The sequence below is a fragment of the Bufo gargarizans genome, chromosome 3, assembly GCF_014858855.1.
Source record: "Bufo gargarizans isolate SCDJY-AF-19 chromosome 3, ASM1485885v1, whole genome shotgun sequence".
In the NCBI taxonomy this organism is placed as follows: Eukaryota; Metazoa; Chordata; class Amphibia; order Anura; family Bufonidae; genus Bufo; species Bufo gargarizans.
Window position 1 is genome coordinate 63877856 of NC_058082.1, and position 21448 is coordinate 63899303.

At 46.1% G+C, this 21448-nt stretch overlaps 1 protein-coding gene across 3 annotated transcripts in view; it reads right to left on the reverse strand.

The window, feature by feature from the left end:
• The window catches only part of SLC11A2 (solute carrier family 11 member 2), a 172613-nt gene that overhangs the window by 66718 nt on the left and 84447 nt on the right, over positions 1-21448 (reverse strand). The window contains exon 1 of one of the 3 annotated variants that reach the window (XM_044286052.1): positions 9241-9572. The exons of the other annotated variants lie outside the window; for them this stretch is intronic. The gene's annotated coding sequence lies outside the window, so the exon portion shown is untranslated. Of the gene's footprint in view, positions 1-9240; positions 9573-21448 lie in introns of those variants that run through there. 3 annotated transcript variants of the gene reach the window in all.

Consider the following 21448-nt stretch of genomic DNA (forward strand, 5'->3'; position numbering starts at 1 on the left):
TGAGACTCTCCATCCTCTCCGCCATGCAGATGCCGCGGCGGCAGTGTGGTGATCAGGAGTGACGCGGGCGACAGGGAGCGGGGTAAGTATAATCTATATAAGGGCCCAGGCATTGGGGGACACGCGTTAGACTTTGGATAACCCCCTTTACTGGAAAACGACATAACTGTACGGCATTTGCGTATAATGGTAGTAGGCAGTGAAATGGGGCAGGCTCAGCATACCCGACATGTGTCGGCTGCGTAATATAGCTGACAACCGGGATCGGAGAGGACACTGGTCCCAGTCATTTAACCCCTTAGGAAGGGACTCCCTCGCAGCGAAATCACAGGAATGGTTGACAGGACAGTTTAGTAAGGCTCCCAGGCCTGCCATAACAAACTGCCTGTTAATGCCTGATGCAGACCTTAAAGGGGAATTCCTTTCCTTTTATTTTCACCATCAATTGACAGGAAACCACACTCGTTATCACTTACTAATAGTGATTGGTTACCTGTAATGCCCCGTTTTCCTGCACTATATCAAGGTCATGTGACATTTTCCACTGTGTTGATTCTCTAGCACATCACGTCTACAGCCTAGGAATGGCAAGGCTTGTAAAGCCTGTATTACACAGGCCGATTGAGCAAGCGATTGTCAGGTGGGAAGGGTTTCCTCCCAGCAATCGCCTGCTCGCTAGCGGAGGAGACCACTGCTATTACATGCAGCGATCTCCTCTGCAGCATGGGGAGGAGCGATCGCTATGCCATTGCTCTTCCCCATACTGTCTAATGGTTTGCCGGCGGCAGATCGTTATTAGACAGCATGATCCGCCACCAGCAAGTACTAATTTTTAAGTGTGCTTAAAAATAAGAACTGCCCAATGAACAAGCGGCAGTATTACACTGCAAGATTATCGCCAACGCGAGTTCATGCGACTGCAAAGCAGAGTTTTTCTATAGGGGAGTGGGTAAGGCAGCCGTCTACTGTACAGAAAGTCTGCGCTTCAGTTCTCACTGGGATCTATGAAATAAGCTTAAGGCCTCTTGCACACGAACTATACGGATTAGGTCCGGATGCGTTCAGGGTGCAATCAGAAAAACTCGCACCGTTTCGCAAGGAGGTTCAGTCAGTTTTGTTTGCGATTGCCTTCAGTTGTTCCGTTTTTTTCGCGTGGATGAAATGCGCATTGATGCGTTTTTCACGCACGTGAAAGAAAACTCTTAGCAACCATCAGTAAAAAACGCGCTTGCTTCTGGATGCAATGCATTTTTCAATGAAGCCCCATTCATTTCAATGGGGTCAGGGCTGCAAACGCAGAATATAGAACATGCTGCATTTTTCATGCAACACAGAACTGATGAGTGAAAGTAATGTGTCAGGATTCAGTGCGGGTGCTGTGTGTTCACGTCACGCATTGCACCCATGCGGGAAAACACGCTTATGTGAAAGGGGCCTATACGAAAAGTTATGGCACAAAAATAGAATTTGTACTTTTCAGCTTTTTCCTTTTATGGCAAAAGTTACAATTTTCTGCAAAGTTATTGTTACTTAAAAAATAAGAAAGCAAAGACCATTAACGTTTTTGTAGGTACCACAGTATAAAATATCACAAAACAGTGTTTGGTATCCCCGTACAATATAGTGAAAACATTATTTATTGTGATTGATAACTGGCAAATTTTGTGTTTCTTTTACTCACTTATATAGCGCTGACATTTTTCGCAGCGCTTTACAGATATTTCCCTTCAATTAAGTAATAGGTTATTTATTTAGTGTTATACCTGTGAAGAAAATAGCTTAAAGGGGTTTTCTGAGATTTTCATACTAATGACCTATCCTTAGGCCTCTTTCACACGGGCGTCATGTTTTTTGCCCGGATAAGAGGCGGGTGCGTTGCGGGAAAATGCGCGATTTTTCCGCGCGAGTGCAAAACAGTGTAATGCGTTTTGCACTCGCGTGAGAAAAATCACGCATGTTTGGTACCCAGACCCGAACTTCTTCACAGAAGTTCGGGCTTGGGATTGATGTTCTGAAGATTGTATTATTTTCCCTTATAACATGGTTATAAGGGAAAATAATAGCATTCTGACTACAGAATGCTTAGTATAATAGTGCTGGAAGGGTTAAAAATAATAAAAAAAGTTAACTCACCTTCTCCTCTTGTTAGCGTAGATCCCGGTCTGTTCTTTAGCTGTGGACTGAATGACCTGAGGTGACTGTCAGATCACATGCTCCAATCACATGGTCCATCACCATGGTGATGGAGCATGTGATCTGACGTCATCAAAGGTCCTTCAGCCCACAGCTAAAGAACAGACCGGCCTCTACGCGAACAAGAGGAGAAGGTGAGTTAACTTTTTTATTATTTTTAACCCTTCCAGCACTATTATACTAAGCATTCTGTATTCAGAATGCTATTATTTTCCCTTATAACCATGTTATAAGGGAAAATAATACAGTGAATAGACTGTCACCTAGAACCCATGCGTGAAAATCGCACCGCATCCGCACTTGCTTGCGGATGCATGCGATTTTCACGCAACCCCATTCATTTCTATAGGGCCTGCGTTACGTGAAAAACGCACAAAGAGGAGCATGCTGCGATTTTCACGCAACGCACAAGTGATGCGTGAAAATCACCGCTCGTGTGCACAGCCCCATAGAAATGAATGGGTCAGGATTCAGTGCGGGTGCAATGCGTTCACCGCACGCATCGCACCCGCACGGAAAACTCGCCCGTGTGAAAGGGGCCTTAGGCTAGAACATCAGTATCTGATAGGCGAGGGTCTGCAACAGCGTCACGGCCTTCTCTCTGCTTTTCCTAGGCCAGTGCTGGCTAGAGATGAGGGAATTTCATGTTATGAAATTCGTTCACGCTTCGTTTGGTGGTAAAATCTGAATTGTGTTATGGATTCTGTTGCCACGGACTATAACGCAATTCTACGACGGAATGTCTTTAGAGGCATTCCGTTATTTATTCTGTCATAGTAGAAGTCTATGGGCTGCAAAACGGATCTGTCCGGTTTCCATTAGGCAGGGGAGTCCTCTCCTCCATAACGGAAATGGGACGGATCCGTTTTGCAGCTCATAGACTTCTATTATGACGGAATGAATAACGGAATGCCTCTAAAGACATTTAGAGCTATGGTCCATGGTAACGCAATTCATAACGCAATTCTGCTTTTACCACCAAACGAAGCATGAAGGAATTTCAAAATAGATAAAATTCGCTTATCTCTAGTGACGGCTAATTCATTGGTCATGTGACCTAGACGCAGCTCAGTCCCGCCGCACTCACTGGAGCATCGCGGCCTTCTCGAACAGCTGATCTGTGGGGGTCCTGGGTGTAAGACCCCTACTAATCAGATTCTGATAGGTGGGGGTCTAATCTCGGAACACCCTTTTAAGCACAGAAAATTCGGCACTTCCAACAGTTATGTAGTGTAATGGTAACTCTTCGTCCTGCCATACAGAAGGGCTGGGGTTCAATTCAGGATGCAGACCTGTTCATTTCTTCAGTAGCAGGCTAGGGCTACACTGCGACATTTTGTAGCGTGACTGATTGATTTTAACTATTGAACTACAGCTGCAGTCCAAATGAATGCATTCAGTTCAATGCAATTCTGTTAACTGCAGCTGTAGTTCAGTCCGACTACTGGAAGAGGCACCCTCCCCAACCCGACCTCCTTAGTATCCATTGCACTGAAGGGAATACTAATGAGGCCGGGGGCCCTGCTTGTATCTGTGATATTCCGGCTGGGAGAAGAGGCCTGACACTACCCATCAGTCTAAACATAGGGGGAGGCCGACAGATCTGTGCTGGAGGAGGCCATGTTTCAATGCTAGTGTTACTTACTTTTCTGTGTAAAGGGCTCATTCACATGAACGTGTGAAGCCCGTGCTGCGGACTACAAATTGCGGTCCGCATGGGAATTGCAGTCCCATTCACTTGAATGGGTCCGCGATCCTCCCATTCCGCAAAAAGATAGAGCACACTCCGTAGTGCTTCCATAGTGTTCCGTTCTACATCTCTGGATTTGCGGACCCATTAAAATGAATGGGTCCACATCCGTGTTGCAGAATGGCCACGAAGCGGTGCCCGTGTATTGCGGATCCGCAAACAGGGTCCGCAATACGGCAACAGGCATCACACGTTCGTGTGAATGAGCTCTTAGGCTACATGCACACGACCGTATGTGTTTTGCGGTCTGCAAATTGCGGATCTGCAAAAAAACGGCATCCGTTTGTTTTGTTTTTACGGATCCATTGGAACAATGCCTATCTTTGTCAGCAAAACGGATAGGACATGTTATTTTTTATTTTTTTTGCGGGGCTACGGAACGGACATACGGATAGCACACGGAGTGCTGTCTGCATTTTTTGCGGCCCCATTGAAGTGGGTCCGCATCCAAGCCGCAAAAACTGCGGCTCAGATGCTGACCAAAACAACGTTCATGTGCATGAGGCCTTGCTCTAGAACCCCTTAAAGATTCGGTGGGGGGGATTTTTTGTGGGGTGAACTTGAAAAAAAATAAACAAAAAATTTCCTACAAGGTTCTTTGGGTTTTGACATCACAGCATTCACTGTACTCTAAAAAGGACATGAGGTCCTTATTCCACAGCTCAATATAATTATGATCGATACCAAACTTGGTTTTATTACATATAAAAAAAATATATATATAAAAAAAAAAAAGTTACGGCTGTCAGACATTTATTTTATTGCAATAGAGAACTATTATGGTGAATGGGATTTTGCTGCTCTGTCTGCTAAGCTGTGTCTCATGCACAGCCTTTAGGCCTCATACACGCAGCCATTCCGTGCATTGGGGACCGCAATTTGCAGTCGCAAATGCACAGGCAGCGTCCGTGCGACGGCCGGGACGGATGGAGACCCATTCAACTTGAATGGGTCAGTAATCCGTCCGCACAGCAAAAAAATAGAACATGTTCTATTTTTTTGCGGTGTGGAGGCATGGATAGAAACACAACAAAATCACTCCGTAGTGCTTCCATGGGGTTCCATGCCTCTGGTCCGCAGACCCATTCAAGTGAACGGGGAGCACACGGCCAGTGCCCGCATATTGCAGACCCGTTGTTTTGCGGGCCGCAATACAGCCACGGTGGGCAACGGCTGTGTGCATGAGGCCTTAAAGGCCTGGGAACCTTCAGCAGGCCCCAAGCTGTCATGCTGCGGGGGCTCCGATCGGAAGGCAGAGGGAGCCCCCACTCCACAGGTGCTGGGATGTCAATTGACCATGGTATCTGAGGGGTTAAATGACCAGGTTCGACATCGCTGATCCTGGTCATTGCAACCAGGTGTCTGCTGTGTTATACAGTCGGCACCCTCCACGTATGGGGCAGGCTCAGCACAGCAGCCCGCTCCATACATCCCCTCAGCCACAATGATGTACAGGTACATAGTGGCTGAAGGGGTTAATAGGAAGTACAAATCCCACAGACTGCAATAGTATAGTAGTATAAGAGATCAGATGATCACATGCTCAATTCCCCGGCTAGGGGACTAAAAGTTATAGTAACTAGAGATGAGCGAATCTATTTGTAAGAATCAATTCATCTAACCAAGCGGGACTCAATACCGGAAAACAAAAACGCCAGTGTGAAAGTACTCTAATAGTAACTAAAAATGTTTTTAAAAATATATAAAGAAAACATAAAATATAAAAAATCCAAATCCCACTTTCCCAATTTTACATACAAAAATAAGAAATATAAATATTGGTATCGCCGCATCTGAAAACATCTGAACTATTAAACCATTTTTAAAAATCATTCCGGTGAACGCAGTAATGGGAAAAAAAAAATTAATGGCGGATTTGCCTTTTTGGTCACCTCGCCCCCACGGAAAAAAATGAATAAAAATTGATCAAGAAGTCTTATATACTGCAAAATGGTACCAATAAAAGCTACAGCTCACCCCACAAAAAAACTAGCCATCAAAAAGATGGAAATATAAAAAGTTACAGGTGTAGAAAATGCGATACAAAGCGACCTCAATGTCCTGCGCAGCTAAGTATTATTTACTTGAATTACTATAAATTTCATACTCCTCCTTGGCACCTCACAAAAAATGCTAAGAGGAGTACTTTTATCCTTCCAGTGTGATCTCTGGTGGGGTGTCCTGAGGGGGGCACGTCCCTCTATGATGTCTGGGCATACAGAGATGGGCGATGGTCGGGGAGGGGTCCGACCTGTGTGCGGTCTCTTCGGCTGAGCTTTTATAGCAGACACAGCCCATGCATGCTCGGTTCGGCTGAGTGTGCATGTGCCCTCAATGGAAAGAAACAGGCATTGCCTGACACTACTAGTGATGTGAAGACACAGGATCGGGCCTGCTGACATTCAACATGTTTGATCCTCACTTCCCTGAATGTCATCTTCATGCACATAAGCCAGTCGGCGGGCACCATCACACCTGTTCCATTGACCACAACTATCCCCCACCAGTACCCAGTCACACAAAACTCAAACTATTAAAAGATATAATAGATTTCAAAAAGATGTGACAGAAAACAAAAAAAAACTCCAGCAATGGTCTGTGCACATCGAAAATAATTAAAGGGGTATTCTGGTAGACAAAAGTTATCCCCTATCCTGTAACTATCAGATCGGTGGGGGTCATACCATTGTGACCCCACCGATCACGAGAACGGGGGCCCCGTACCCCCTGCTGCTCACCTGGAATGACCGGCGCGGCCGGTTGTACATGCACGCGGATGCTCCATTTATTTCTATGGGAGTTCCGGATATAGCGAAGTACAGCGCTCCCCCATCTCCGGAACTCCCATAGAAATGAATGGAGCATCCGCGTGCATGTACAACCGGCCGCGCCGGTCATTTCAGCTAGGGCGATCAGCAACCTCCGGCACTCCAGTTGTTCTGAAACTACAACTCCCAGGATGCTCCATTCATTTCTATGGGAGCTGTAAGAAAACCTGAGCATGCTTGCATGCTGGGAGTTGTAGTTTCACAGCAGCTGGAGTGCAGAAGGTCGCTGATCCCTGGGCTAGAGGATAGCTCTTACCTACTGGAATATCCTGGTAAAGGTGCACAGTACCTGGAGCCACATCTCCGCCATCTCTTCTTATCTGAGGATCTGTTTGGTTAAGCGTCTTATATCTTTCTAAGACTTTGTGTTCAAGTCATTGTTCCCACTTTGTAGGATTTTATGAAGAAGACCGTTACCTTTTGGTTTAATGATATATAGGTAGCTGTATGGCGGCACTACCAGGTCACACACAAGGTGCCCCACCAACCATATTCCTATAGGCATCCTTCACTGTGTGACGGTAATAATCCGCTATCAACGCAACAAAACTACTAAAAAAAAAAAAAAATAACATGAACGAGACTTTGCCCAAATCGTAGATAAACGTACCGGTGGACAGGTCACTGTGTACTGGGCGAGATGTCAGGGCTGATCGTCACATATCAGCAGAAAACTGCCGAGGTGGACTGCAAGTACATAGCTGTACTACTGCTGTGAGAAGCTGGCCAAAGGAATCATGCACACAGCCATATAATGATCCACAATCCAGCATTCACACACTGCTCTGAGTCCATCGTGCACCACAGAGGACTTTTCTTACAGATCCATGAAAAAAAAACACATTTTGGCTTTTTCAAATAGCTGATTGGCGGGTTCCTGGAGTGGGACCCCCACCAATCAGATACTGATGACAGGCCGTCGATGACAAAACCTTCGCACACTGCGGATTTGGTTGCAGAATATCCACGCGCTTGCTGCCTCACTGACAAGGAACTGATTTTCATTTTCAGAAAATTCTTCAACAAAATCTGCAGCATGTGACGGCGCCCTTAGGCCTCTCTCAGACTCGCAGGGCAGCACCCGCCCTGACCTCCCAGCACTGCCGGGGTCACATAGCATTATACTGAATGATGATCCTATGTAACCCTTAGAGTTCTGGAATGTACTGGATAAGGCCGTTGCGGTTCCATTCCGTGCAATTTGCGGTCCCCAATGCACGGGCAACATCCATGCGGCGGCCGGGACGGATCCAGACCGATTCAACTTGAATGGGTCCGTGATCCGTCCATTTAGCAAAAAGATAGAACAAGTTCTATTTTTTTGCAGAACGGAAGCACGGATTGGAAGCCCACAGAGGCATGCTTCCGTTCCGCACCGCATATCCGGATTTGCGGACCCATCCAAGTGAATGGGTCCACATCCGTGATGCGGAATGCACACGGCCTGTGCCCCGTGTATTGTGGAACCGCCGTATGCAGCCACGGGAGCACTACGGCCGTGTGAAAGAGGCCTTAGTTACTACTTGCATTCCTCATGTATCTGCAGTATCTATACTTATGATGTGCCATTCCTTTATTGTTCCTACTAGAAGTCAGCTTCCATTGGCGGTCCAGATGGGTGTTACCAGGGGTCTGTCCCTGCACAATCTGACAATGGCAGCACTGACTGGATAGTGTCAGACACAGCCTCATCTGGACCTTCAGAAATTCTAGAAGGAATAATAGCGGAATGGCTCATCTCAGTCATAAGAATAGATGTTCCAGAATTGTTATGACAGGGGGGTGACATGTCAGGTGATGGGTCCCCTCTGAACATAAGACAGCAGTAGTCACCTTGCGGGGCGTCCCGCTACACTTCATACACAATGAGCTTTGTGAGGCGCTAGGTAACCTTTAGGGCTCATTCACACGACCGTACGGCCACAGTGCCTGTACTGCGGTGCGCGTGAATCGCGTATTGCGGTGCGGACCCACCGACTTGAATGGGGCCGTGATCCCCAAAATACCACAAATGATAGAACATGTCCTATCTCCAGCAAAGCGGACGCACGGATCGGAAGCCCACGGAAACACTCCTAATCGCTTCCGTGGACTTTCGTCCTGACGTCTATATGTGGCGGATTGCAGACACATTCAAGCCAATGGGTCCTCACCAAAATACGGGATTCATTCACATGGTGCGTATTGCAAAGCGCTATTTGCGGCCAGCAGCACGGGCGCAGAACCATACGGCCATATAAATGAGCCCTAGAACTGTACAGTGTGTAGGGAACACACATCACATCACATTATTATTCTCCTAGATTTCCAGTGGTGGCGACCAGCATTGTGACAAGGACACCCGCGGGCACCGGAGCCTGCACACACCGGTCACATGCCCGTGCGGCCGGATGCACAGAAGACGCACACCATGTGACCGGCGCCGTCACAACAATCCCTACCCGGAAGAGACTTCCCGCCACCGCTTACCTTCCCGCACCGCCGCTGCCGCTGCTCACAGACGGGTCACCTCGCGGTTTCCATGGCAAAGTCCGCCAGTGTGTCACCGAAGAGTCCTGCCCACGGTGACGTGCCCCGGAAGGATGAGTGGCGAACACCACGTTACCTGAAGGAGAAGCCCTCTGCTGGCAAGTGGTGGTAGTGCAGGCAGAGGGCCTCTTGACTGCAGCAGTAACAATCTCCATACAGTTCATTTCTATGAACACAATGGAATAAAATACGTGACAGTCGCATCCATCCTGGAGGAGGATACAGGTGGAGCATATGTTGGGGGTACTGCTCAGTGGTCTGCATTTACTTTTCTATACTGGAAAGGTTTTTCTACCTCTTTTTAATTACTACACATGTGGGATTTCTTTGCACATTGCCAGTATTCTGTTAGGGTACCTTCAAACTAGCGGCACGGAACTCCGGCAGGCTGTTCCGGTGGGTGAACAGTATGTCGGATCCGTGCTGCCGCTAGTGCACGCGTGTCCCCGGACTACCTCTACGGCCCCATTGACTGTAATGACGGGCTGGAGTTCCGGCGGCAGCACAGCAAACATGCCGAGAGGCGGCCGGAATAAAACTACGACATGACCTGCGTACAATGTCAGGTCATAGTGCGCTCACTACGTCCTGACGCTGTGTACAGTCAGGATAGTGAAGCGCGAGCCTGGAGAAGATCAGGGAGAAGTGAGTACAGGCAGCGCCTCACTCCCTACACCTACTGCATACTAGTGGGCATAAGGCTACATTCACACGAACATGGTGTTTTGCGGATCCGCAAAACACGGACACCGGCCCATGTGTGTTCCGCAATTTGCGGACCACACATGCCGCGGCTGTCATAGAAAATGCCTATTCTTGTCCGTAATTGCGGCATGGAGCAACGGATGCGGACAGCACAAAGTGTGTTGTCCGCATCTTTAGCGGCCCCATAAAAATGAATGGGTTGCGGAACGGATGCGGACTCGTTCATACAGTTGTGTGAATGTAGCTTAATGGGAAGAGAATTACACCCAGTATACAGGACAGGAGAAGTGGTACTGTGCAGTGTCCATATATACAGAATAAGAGCAGATACTGAGAATTACCCCCAGTATACAGGACAGGAGAAGTAGTACTGTGCAGTGTCCATACAGGGAGTGCAGAATTATTAGGCAAATGAGTATTTTGACCACATCATCCTCTTTATGCATGTTGTCTTACTCCAAGCTGTATAGGCTCGAAAGCCTACTACCAATTAAGCATATTAGGTGATGTGCATCTCTGTGATGAGAAGGGGTGTGGTCTAATGACATCAACACCCTATATCAGGTGTGCATAATTATTAGGCAACTTCCTTTCCTTTGGCAAAATGGGTCAAAAGAAGGACTTGACAGGCTCAGAAAAGTCAAAAATAGTGAGATATCTTGCAGAGGGATGCAGCACTCTTAAAATTGCAAAGCTTCTGAAGCGTGATCATCGAACAATCAAGCGTTTCATTCAAAATAGTCAACAGGGTCGCAAGAAGCGTGTGGAAAAACCAAGGCGCAAAATAACTTCCCATGAACTGAGAAAAGTCAAGCGTGCAGCTGCCAAGATGCCACTTGCCACCAGTTTGGCCATATTTCAGAGCTGCAACATCACTGGAGTGCCCAAAAGCACAAGGTGTGCAATACTCAGAGACATGGCCAAGGTAAGAAAGGCTGAAAGACGACCACCACTGAACAAGACACACAAGCTGAAACGTCAAGACTGGGCCAAGAAATATCTCAAGACTGATTTTTCTAAGGTTTTATGGACTGATGAAATGAGAGTGAGTCTTGATGGGCCCGTGGCTGGATTGGTAAAGGGCAGAGAGCTCCAGTCCGACTCAGACGCCAGCAAGGTGGAGGTGGAGTACTGGTTTGGGCTGGTATCATCAAAGATGAGCTTGTGGGGCCTTTTCGGGTTGAGCATGGAGTCAAGCTCAACTCCCAGTCCTACTGCCAGTTTCTGGAAGACACCTTCTTCAAGCAGTGGTACAGGAAGAAGTCTGCATCCTTCAAGAAAAACATGATTTTCATGCAGGACAATGCTCCATCACACGCGTCCAAGTACTCCACAGCGTGGCTGGCAAGAAAGGGTATAAAAGAAGAAAATCTAATGACATGGCCTCCTTGTTCACCTGATCTGAACCCCATTGAGAACCTGTGGTCCATCATCAAATGTGAGATTTACAAGGAGGGAAAACAGTACACCTCTCTGAACAGTGTCTGGGAGGCTGTGGTTGCTGCTGCACGCAATGTTGATGGTGAACAGATCAAAACACTGACAGAATCCATGGATGGCAGGCCTTTGAGTGTCCTTGCAAAGAAAGGTGGCTATATTGGTCACTGATTTGTTTTTGTTTTTGAATGTCAGAAATGTATATTTGTGAATGTTGAGATGTTATATTGGTTTCACTGGTAAAAATAAATAATTGAAATGGGTATATATTTGTTTTTTGTCAAGTTGCCTAATAATTAAACACAGTAATAGTCACCTGCACACACAGATATCCCCCTAAAATAGCTAAAACTAAAAACAAACTAAAAACTACTTCCAAAAATATTCAGCTTTGATATTAATGAGTTTTTGGGGTTCATTGAGAACATGGTTGTTGTTCAATAATAAAATTAATCCTCAAAAATACAACTTGCCTAATAATTCTGCACTCCCTGTATATACAGAATAAGGGCAGACACTGAGAATTACACCCAGTATATAGGACAGGAGAAGTGGTACTGTGCAGTGTCCATATATACAGAATAAGGGCAGACACTGAGAATTACACCCAGTATACAGGACAGGAGAAGTGGTACTGTGCAGTGTCCATATATACAAAATAAGAGCAGATACTGAGAATTACCCCCAGTATACAGGACAGGAGAAGTGGTACTGTGCAGTGTCCATATACACTCACCTAAAGAATTATTAGGAACACCTGTTCTATTTCTCATTAATGTGATTATCTAGTCAACCAATCACATGGCAGTTGCTTCAATGCATGTAGGGTTGTGGTCCTGGTCAAGACAATCTCCTGAACTCCAAACTGAATGTCAGAATGGGAAAGAAAGGTGATTTAAGCAATTTTGAGCGTGGCATGGTTGTTGGTGCCAGACGGGGCGGTCTGAGTATTTCACAATCTGCTCAGTTACTGGGATTTTCACGCACAACCATTTCTAGGGTTTACAAAGAATGGTGTGAAAAGGGAAAAACATCCAGTATGCTGCAGTCCTGTGGGCGAAAATGCCTTGTTGATGCTAGAGGTCCGAGGAGAATGGGCCGACTGATTCAAGCTGATAGAAGAGCAACGTTGACTGAAATAACCACTCGTTACAACCGAGGTATACAGCAAAGCATTTGTGAAGCCACAACACGCACAACCTAGAGGCGGTCGGGCTACAGCAGCAGAAGACCCCACCGGGTACCACTAATCTCCACTACAAATAGGAAAAAGAGGCTACAATTTGCACGAGCTCACCAAAATTGGACTGTTGAAGACTGGAAAAATGTTGCCTGGTCTGATGAGTCTCGATTTCTGTTGAGACATTCAGATGGTAGAGTCCGAATTTGGCGTAAACAGAATGAGAACATGTATCCATCATGCCTTGTTACCACTGTGCAGGCTGCTGGTGGTGGTGTAATGGTGTGGGGGATGTTTTCTGGGCACACTTTAGGCCCCTTAGTGCCAATTGGCCATCGTTTAAATGCCACGGGCTACCTGAGCATTGTTTCTGACCATGTCCATCCCTTCATGACCACCATGTACCCATCCTCTGATGGCTACTTCCAGCAGGATAATGCACCATGTCACAAAGCTCGAATCATTTCACATTGGTTTCTTGAACATGACAATGAGTTCACTGTACTAAAATGGCCCCACAGTCACCAGATCTCAACCCAATAGAGCATCTTTGGGATGTGGTGGAACGGGAGCTTCGTGCCCTGGATGTGCATCCCTCAAATCTCCATCAACTGCAAGATGCTATCCTATCAATATGGGCCAACATTTCTAAAGAATGCTGTCAGCACCTTGTTGAATCAATGCCACGTAGAATTAAGGCAGTTCTGAAGGCAAAAGGGGGTCCAACACCGTATTAGTATGGTGTTCCTAATAATTCTTTAGGTGAGTGTATACAGAATAATAGCAGATACTGAGAATTACACCCAGGATACAGGACATGAGAAGTGGTACTGTGCAGTGTATATATATTTACAGGTCCTTCAATAATAGCAGATACTGAGAATTACACCCAGGATACAGGACATGAGAAGTGGTACTGTGCAGTGTATATATATTTACAGGTCCTTCTAAAAAAAATAGCATATTGTGATAAAGTTCATTATTTTCTGTAATGTACTGATAAACATTAGACTTTCATATATTTTAGATTCATTACACACCAACTGAAGTAGTTCAAGCCTTTTATTGTTTTAATATTGATGATTTTGGCATACAGCTCATGCAAACCCCAAATTCCTATCTAAAAAAATTAGCATATCATGAAAAGGTTCTCTAAACAAGCTATTAACCTAATCATCTGAATCAACTCTAAACACCTGCAAAAGATTCCTGAGGCTTTTAAAAACTCCCAGCCTGGTTCATTACTCAAAACCGCAATCATGGGTAAGACTGCCGACCTGACTGCTGTCCAGAAGGCCATCATTGACACCCTCAAGCAGGAGGGTAAGATACAGAAAGAAATTTCTGAACGAATAGGCTGTTCCCAGAGTGCTGTATCAAGGCACCTCAGTGGGAAGTCTGTGGGAAGGAAAAAGTGTGGCAGAAAACGCTGCACAACGAGAAGAGGTGACCGGACCCTGAGGAAGATTGTGGAGAAAGACCGATTCCAGACCTTGGGGGACCTGCGGAAGCAGTGGACTGAGTCTGGAGTAGAAGCATCCAGAGCCACCGTGTACAGGCGTGTGCAGGAAATGGGCTACAGGTGCCGCATTCCCCAGGTCAAGCCACTTTTGAACCAGAAACAGCGGCAGAAGCGCCTGACCTGGGCTACAGAGAAGCAGCACTGGACTGTTGCTCAGTGGTCCAAAGTACTTTTTTCGGATGAAAGCAAATTTTGCATGTCATTCGGAAATCAAGGTGCTGGAGTCTGGAGGAAGACTGGGGAGAGGGAAATGCCAAAATGCCTGAAGTCCAGTGTCACGTACCCCCATCAGTGATGGTCTGGGGTGGCATGTCAGCTGCTGGTGTTGGTCCACTGTGTTTTATCAAGGGCAGGGTCAATGCAGCTAGCTATCAGGAGATTTTTGAGCACTTCATGCTTCCATCTGCTGAAAAGCTTTATGGAGATGAAGATTTCATTTTTCAGCACGACCTGGCACCTGCTCACAGTGCCAAAACCACTGGTAAATGGTTTACTGACCATGGTATTACTGTGCTCAATTGGCCTGCCAACTCTCCTGACCTGAACCCCATAGAGAATCTGTGGGATATTGGGAAGAGAAAGTTGAGAGACGCAAGACCCAACACTCTGGATGAGCTTAAGGCCGCTATCGAAGCATCCTGGGCCTCCATAACACCTCAGCAGTGCCACAGGCTGATTGCCTCCATGCCACGCCGCATTGAAGCAGTCATTTCTGCAAAAGGATTCCCGACCAAGTATTGAGTGCATAACTGAACATAATTATTTGAAGGTTGACTTTTTTGTATTAAAAACACTTTTCTTTTATTGGTCGGATGAAATATGCTAATTTTTTTAGATAGGAATTTTGGGTTTTCATGAGCTGTATGCCAAAATCATCAATATTAAAACAATAAAAGGCTTGAACTACTTCAGTTGTGTGTAATGAATCTAAAATATATGAAAGTCTAATGTTTATCAGTACATTACAGAAAATAATGAACTTTATCACAATATGCTAATTTTTTTAGAAGGACCTGTATATATATACAGAATAATAGCAGATACTGAGAATTGCACTCGGTATACAGGACAGAAGTGGTACTGTGCAGTGTCCATATATACAGAATAAGATCAGGTACTGAGGATTACACCCAGTATACAGGACAGGAGAAGTGTCACCGAGCAGTGTTGATATACACATACACTTACAGACTTCTCCTCCTTCCTTTCATAAAGTCCTTCAACAGCTCCTGTGTACATCTAAGTGTATCCCCAAAGATGCAAGTGCATAGAGAACTCTGCAGGAGTGCAGGGCTAGAGGTTCAATTGCGTCCCCCTCCACCCCGGAGTTCAGGTTGAGCACTGACTGAGGCAAGAGGCTCAACTCACCTCATGGATGTTGCACCTCTGATGGGTTATCTAACAAGTTTGACAGAGGAAGTGGGTGATCACGAGCAACTGAGGGTCTAACAAAGTATTGCCCTGACGGACCATAATGCTTTACTGTAACCAAAAGGCGATCCACAGTGTAGAGGGGAAAGCAACACCTTCAGACACGTAATTAGTAATGCTCAACAAATAGAGTTACGCAGTTAATACAGGCACCTATTAACCCTGGAAAGCGTGGTAGATGACTGAAATGGTGGAACTCCTGCTCCTTTCTCCATCCTTGATTAAGATGAAAGGTAAAAAAGCGAGCGGCCCTGCTTTTTTTTTTTTAGGTATTATCTTCATCAGGTTATAATGCTTTGGAATACTAAGGCTTCTTCTACACCTACGGCCGGGTGTTCAGCCGCAGCGGCATTTGTCTGGCCGAATCCCAGCATATTTGCCAAGCGGCTGAATCTCCGCTGGACCACATTATAGTTAATGGTTAACATTCCGGTACCATCCAGCAATGTTAAATCCAGTAAGCCCCCGGCAGGCTTTTCTCTGCCCGAACTCCTGCCGGTAGTGTGAAACTAAGGACAAAAGCAGGTGGGGATCAGTAAAGGTATTCGCACTTTTTTAATGTTTTCCTGGAAATCCCTTTTAAGCTTTAGTTACATAGAACTGGTACCCTCTTTAACAGCTGAAGTCTTTCTGTAAATCGGCACCTCTATGACGTATGGAATGTTTGCATTGTTATAAAACACAGCTCTCAACCCTATGCTCAAGTATTTACCTTGTATAATGTACAGTTCCCTGTGTACATATTGTTTCAATGGCAGTTCGTGGCTGTGTCCCTTGCGCACAGGCATCGGCTTCCTATGTGTGAATTAGGACCATTGTTCACTGTATCTCACCTCAGTTGCAGTACTGCAAGGGTTAACCTCCTGCTCTGTGAGCTGCTGCAAGACTGTTCCCAATGGTCAATTAGCTATTCTTAATCAGCTTCTTCTATATACCGTATTTTTCGCCCCATAAGATGCACTTTTTCCCCCCCAAAAAAGTGGGGGGGAAATGCCCCTGCGTCTTATGGGGCGAATGCTTCCATTTTACATCGCAGCCTGCGATGTATGAGCGGGGAGAGAGGAAGAGCTGGAGTCCGGAACTAGGGGCGGGGCCCGGTGCAGTCACTGTACTCTTACACCGGGCCCCGCCGCTCACCGCAGTATTTCTAGACATTAATCCTTAACCTGTTAATAAGTCTAACTAAAGCTGCGCTCTCTCCTGTTCCCCTGTATCAGTACAGCACTTACTAACAAGCTTCCATAGCGGGCAGAGCGGACGGCAGCAGTAACGTCACTCACTGACGTCGTGCGCCTGCTTCATTCATAAAGTGGGAGGAACAGGCGCAAAACATCAGTGAGTGACGTTACTGCTGCCGTCCGCTCTGCCTGCTATGGAAGCTTGTTCGTAAGTGCTGTATGAATACTGGGGATACAAAGGAACAGGGGAGAGCGCAGCGTTAGTTAGACGTATTAACAGGTTAAGGATTAATGTCTAGAAATACTGCAGTGAGCAGAGGGCCGGTGTATTGGGGGACACTGTTATGAGGGGGATCTGTGGATGACACATATATAGCAGTGTCATCCACAGATTCCCCCCATAACAGTGCCATCCACAGATCCCCCACCCCATAGCAGTGCCATCCACAGATCCCCCATAACAGTGCCATCCACAGATTCCCCCCATAACAGTGCCATCCACAGATCCCACATAACAGTGCCACCCACAGATGCCCCCATAACAGTGCCACCCACAGATCCCACATAACAGTGCCACCCACAGATGCCCCCATAACAGTGCCATCCACAGATCCCCCATAACAGTGCCATCCACAGATCCCCCATAACAGTGCCATCCACAGATCCCCCACCCCATAGCAGTGCCATCCACAGATCCCCCATAACAGTGCCATCCACAGATTCCCCCCATAACAGTGCCACCCACAGATGCCCCCATAACAGTGCCACCCACAGATGCCCCCATAACAGTGCCATCCACAGATCCCCCATAACAGTGCCATCCACAGATCCCCCATAACAGTGCCATCCACAGATCCCCCATAACAGTGCCATCCACAGATCCCCCACAGACCACCATTAGTTCAAAACCCACTAAAAGCACACCTTTTGGTTAAAAAAATATCATTCTTATTTTCCTCCTCAACAACCTAGGTGCGTCTTATAGGCCGGTGCGTCATATAGGGCGAAAAATACAGTAGATATGTTGCTGACCTCATTTCCTTGCCTGAGCAATTGGTCTCTAAAGATCTTGCTAGGTCTCTCTAGCTTGCAAAGAATGCTATAATGCATTTGTCTGCCTGTGCACCTGACCTGTGCCTGTTCACTGTTCTGTTCCCCTGCCCTTTGGATTGTTTCATGGGTTTGCACGAACTCTGCCAGTCCTGACCTCTACCTGTTTCCTGACTATGTGCATTGCCCGATCCCTCGGTGCTTCGCACCAGTGTCTCTGATCACTGTGGGACAGCAGCCAACCACACCGTGATTATTCCAAGAAGTAGCACTCTGGTGGATGCCCTGCAGCAAATACCAGCTCCCTGTATAGGGGTTAAAGGGTGTGAACCAGGGCAACTGCCAGGGGACTGTCAGAACTAGCCCAAAGTCAAACCCGTTGCTTGGCACAGTGGTTTCACACCAACTGGATTTGAAATTGCTCTTCACTACATTATTCTTTGTAGTTCCAACTCAGCTCCTCTATTTTAAAGGAAAGATCAGTGGTGTCAAAAAGATCAACCTCTCAGAAGAAAACATTTGCCGTCAAGAGAGGGATTTGTATGCTGCTATAAGATCTAAGGTGAAAATTCCTGTATAAAATGAATGGTATGTGCATGGTAACACCACATTTCCTAGTACGTGTGCGTCACACCTGGGAACGAGACAAGCAAAAAGTGACTCCCTAGATTTTTGGGGAATTTACCACTTTCTTATTTAGCAGAAGAAATTTTACATTTAAAAAAATGTTTAAAAAAAAAAAAAGGTCATCCTCCACCTCAGTCACTTTAACTGATTTCTATGCGAGACTAAGCATAGATACATGGAAACATTTCCCCCATACAGCTCTATGTCTGCAGTTGCCCTCATATAGTGTATCATAAAATGGTTTGCCTGAAGCCACCACTAGGTGGAGCTCAGTGCATAGGAATTTATATAATAGCCGTTGACTACAATGGAAACTCTAAAAGCCTCTTTGCACTGTGCTCCTCCTATACATCCCAGACTTTCAATACTCTAGAGTTATGAGGCTCCTGTTGTTGTGGGTTCAACCCAGAATCTTCAAATTCTTTAAATTCTCCTAAACTCTGGCCCACCCCTGGCAAAATCAGCGGTGTCATGGGAGCTGGATCTCACGGTGCTCTGCTGATAGCTGCAGCCAGGCTTGGACTGGCCCCCAGTCTCCTGCGCCCAGAGATAAGACGGAGGAGTAATTATTTCTCTTGTTTCTCAGGAGAGATAATTATTGTAGCCACTAGGTGGCAGTATTGCACAGTGATGCCCCAGTATCTTCTAAACTTCCCGGGCTGCTGGCAGTGAAGGAGGAGAAAACATGTCTGGACATCCTCCTGTCAGAAAACTGTGGTTGCTGGAGAGAAGGACTCGTCTGCGGTGCTGGGCTGATTTCTCAGGTGTGTGACAGTAGTGAGCTGTAGGAGACTGTAAGGGGGAAATAGGGGATTTGTTTATAGTAGACTCAGATCTGCGTATGTGTGGCATTGGGGGGACTCTGCCCTAGGTCTCCCTAATGCCTCTGCTTTAGGTGCACCCCCATTAGTGCCACAGCTCCAGATGCCCCCTCTAATCTAAATGCACCCCTTATACCTCTGATCCAGGATCACCACTATTACCCTGCCTCAGGCGACCTTAATGCCTCTGCTTTAGGTGTACCCCCATAAATGCCCCAGCTCCAGATGCCTCCACTCTAAATGCACCGCTAATATTGCCTCTTCTCCAGTTACCCCTGCTCCAGGATCCCCACTATTACCCTGCCTCAGGTGACCCTGTTTCTGCTTCACTTATGACCCTCCGTTTGTGCCCTTTGCTCACGTTGCTCCTCTAGCACCTTTGCTTGGGTATTGTTAAAGGTTATGACCTGCAAAGGGGGTTGGATTTATGCATGAAAAATTCTGCACAGTGCGTCACATTCTCCAGTATTGACATGTATGGTTTACATGGCGGTATTGATGATATTCCGTATTTACAGGCATCACTGCTGCCATGTAAAGAGATACTGGTGATGGAGGATTTAAAGGGGTTGTCCAGGTTTTCAAGTTATCCTCTCCACACCACCCCCACTGATCCCAGGAACGGGTCCTGTTCCCTCTTTTTGACGGTGTGGCAGGCCACACATATGCCCTGCTGCTCCATTTATTCTCTTTGGGACTACTGGAAATAGCCAGCGCTGTACTCTCTAGCGACCCCATAGAGAATGTATGGAGAGGCGGGGCATATGCTCGACCTGCCACTCAGTCAAGAAGGGGGATCAGTGGGGGCTCCAGCGTTCAGACCCCCACGGATCACTTAGTTATCCCCGATCCTGTGGATAGAGGATAACTAGAAAAATGGACACAGGCCCTTTAACAGGCGATCATTTCTATTTTAGTTTGACACATATTTTGGGCCAGATTTTTTATTTTAAATTTTATTTTATTTTTTTACACCCAAATAAAACCTTTAAGGATAGAGAATGTGAAAAAGGTCCAACAGCTATGACACGACAGGTGATAAGTGTATGATTGGTGGGGGTCTGACTGCTGGGAACCCCATGATCAAGGGAACATGGTCTTAACACCCTTGTGTATATAGATTGGTGGTAATGTAATTAACTGTCTCAGGACCCCTTTTTTCATGATCAGTGGGTGTTCCAGCAGTCTGATATTTACCACCTATCCTGTAGATAGGCAATAGGTCATTATGGTAGGACAACCCTTTTAATTATAATGTAGATTATGTACAAAATGAGGAGGTTAAGATTTGGTAAATTTCATGCCAGACATTTATGCTTAAAGGGGTTAAAGGGTTTGTCTCACTTCAGTAAATGGCATTTATTATGCAGTTAATACAAGGCACTTCCATCACATTATACACAGCACGTATCCGTGGTTATTACCACTGTGTAATCCAGCAGTGGTGGCCGTACTTACACACTATAAGGAAAGGATAGAAGTGCTCATAGGCCAACACCTTTACCTATAGTGTGTAAGTATGGCCACCGCTGCAGTATTGCAAAGTGGTCAGAACCACGGATACCTGCTGTGTATAATGTGATGGAAAAGAGGCGATATGGACAATCACAATACATTAGTAAGTGCCTTGTATTAACTTTCTCTACATGATAAATGCCAATTGCTGAAGTGAGACAACCCCTTTAACCCCTTATGCATAAATGTCTTGGTGTGTGCATTGCACGTTTCCTATGTGTGATTTGTGTGTGCTATATATGATCTATGTATCAGTGGTGTATGTGCAGCATGTGACATATGCATCAGTGGCATGTGAGCCATGTAGAAGTGTCTTGTGTACCACATGTGTCCAGTGAGTGATTGGTGTGCGCTGCATGTGTCTTGTTTCTGACTAACTTAAGTGCAGGATATCCAGATATGTGTAAATTCTGCCACATCTATGTTTGTGCATTTTGCTGTGAATGTCTGCCATTTGGATGTTTTGCAGGCTGCAAATTGCGGATCCGAAAAACACGGATACCGGGTGTGTGCATTCCACATTATGCGGAACAGAACAGCCAGCCTCTAATAGAACAGTACTATCCTTGTCCTATTATTTTTGGGATTACAGATATGTTCTATTATTTTTCAGAACGGCCATGCAGACATACAGACACAGAATGCACACGGAATCTTTTTTTTTATGCGGCCCCATTGAAGT